Source organism: Nuphar pumila, chromosome 3 (genome assembly GCF_984573655.1).
Source record: "Nuphar pumila chromosome 3, dmNupPumi1.hap1.1, whole genome shotgun sequence".
Classification (NCBI taxonomy): Eukaryota; Viridiplantae; Streptophyta; class Magnoliopsida; order Nymphaeales; family Nymphaeaceae; genus Nuphar; species Nuphar pumila.
Window position 1 is genome coordinate 108,192,389 of NC_143251.1, and position 2,295 is coordinate 108,194,683.

At 36.9% G+C, this 2,295-nt stretch overlaps 1 long non-coding RNA gene across 1 annotated transcript; it reads left to right on the top strand.

Annotated features, from left to right (window-relative positions):
* The first annotated feature begins 220 nt into the window (after nucleotides 1-220).
* On the top strand, nucleotides 221-1,815 carry LOC149843241 (uncharacterized). Its single transcript, XR_016431121.1, has 2 exons — nucleotides 221-1,297; nucleotides 1,372-1,815. It is a non-coding gene; the product is annotated as an uncharacterized LOC149843241 (long non-coding RNA).
* The last annotated feature ends 480 nt before the right edge of the window (nucleotides 1,816-2,295 follow it).

The window sequence follows — 2,295 nt, forward strand, 5'->3', positions numbered from 1 at the left end:
TAAAGTTTTACTAAGTATGCGATTCAAGATGAAAGACCTTGGAGAACTAAGATATTTCCTTGGTGTAGAGGTGGACAGACAAGATGGAAAAATGTCATTAACTCAACACAAATACACTCTTGATCTTCTGGCCAAAGCAGGAATGACAGATTGCAAACCTGTGCCTACACTCAGTGTCGTAAATAAAAAACTTAGCATTTGTGATGGTGAGTTGTATCCTGATGCAAGCAAGTATCGCAGTTTAGTGGGCATGTTACAGTATCGTACCTTTACTAGACTAGACATTGTATATTCTGTGAATCAAGTATCTCAGTTCATGCATGAACCAAAGACTGGTCACATGAATGTTGTCAAACGTATTCTTTGCTATCTAAAAAGCACGATAGGTGATGGACTCATATATGCTCAATCTTCATGGGTAACACCGAGACATGACATATTGACCTATACAGATGTGGATTGGGCAGGGGATCCAAACAAAAGAAGGTTTGTTTCAGGATACTGTGTTTTCATTAGAAGCAACCTTATCTCATGGAGTAGCAGAAAACAGAAAGTTGTGGCAAGATCTAGCACAGAGGCAAAATATAGATCTATGGCAGCTACCACAGCAGAAGTAACCTAGATTAGGCATCTACTTAAAGAGATGGGAAAGAGTATCTCAAGTTCAACCCTCATGTGCGATAATAGAAGCGCTATATAAATTGTGTTCAATCCTATTCATCACAGTCGGACCAAACATATTGAGATTGACCAACATTTTATCAGACAAAAAGTAGCAGACAAAGAGATTGAACCGGTTTATGTGTCTTCAGAAGACCAAGTTGATGATATGTTCACAAAGGGTCTCACAAGTAAGCGTTTTTGGTATCTGAAGAACAAGTTGCACATGTTTCAATCCCATGCACAACTTGAGGGAGGGTGTTAGAATACAGATCTGATCGGATATGGATCCAGTAGGATCCATGTAGTCCACGTGAATGTTATATTGTAATGTACATTACTAACATAGGGTAGTTTTGTCATTGTAATATGTTTTGTAAAACCTACTTAATCCTAATGAGGTTTAGTGCAGCAAGCGTGAAGACTGAGAAGCTGTCGATTCCCAAATACGAGTTCCCTCTTTTCTCTCTCTCCTCTCTCTCTCACAGGTTTCTTGATTCACATAGGAGTTCTTTCAGAATGGTCATATTCAAGTGAGACATTTGAACAAGGATGTCTGGATGGTGACTGCTGTTATAATATTGTTTGGAAGTAGCTAGAGAAATCAGATACTGCAGTAGTAGTTTTAACTATGCAGGTATGTTGATTATTATTTGGTCATTTTATCTTATGATACTGCTACTCTTGGTTGATGCTGACTTTATTGCGCAGATCTGATTTTAAATTCACAGTGAAGCAGCTGTTCCTGAGAATATGGTTCACGAAGGACAGCAATGGGCTATGATACATTCATTAACTGGCGCTTTTATGCAAGCATGCTGACAGTTACATTTGTCTATTTATTGTTATCTTCAACAAACTGTTAGTCCCCTGAACATGGTTCACAAAGCACATCAATGGGCAATGGCTTATGATGCATTCATAACTGGAAGTTTTATGAACGTATATTCATCATTATCTTCAACAAACTGTTGTCTCTCATGCAACCTACTTAACCTTTGCATTTAGGGAGTCCAAGATGCTAGCACAAAATTCTTTTTTCAGGAAAATTTGCTTGAAATCTATTTTGGCTTGCTAGATTCTTTAGTTGCCCTTTTTGTCCAATACATGTTATGTAAGTGCTTTCATTAATATTCAGTAATTCTGTTGGTCTTGTTCATGCACTTTTAAGCTTATTAGGTGGAGAATCTGGAGATTCATTTATTTGTATGCCTGTTTAACTTTTGATTAAACTATAGATGCCTGTAGTTTGTCTTGATTCAAGTCCTTACTAGTTCAACATGTTCATATAAGTTGGTCAACCCAAGAAACTGATGGCCTGTTTAGATTTATTTCTTTTTCATGTTTAGGGAAAGAAAAAAAATGATGTATTTAAACATTGTTTATAAACAGTTTGACTGGATGTTTAGATGGTAGCTTTAAACAAATTAAAATTTGAGATAGGCTTGATGCTACTCAAAAATAGATTGGTATAGTTACATATTAGGAATTCAAAACTGAATCTACTGATAAAAGGGATGGGAAAAAGTGGATCTAGTCTCGGATGCAGTTTGTCTAGGGTCTCTGTTTTGCACCATTCTGAACCCACTTCGATGGATTGGATCCTATCCCAAGTTTGTCCAAGTACAACTGTAA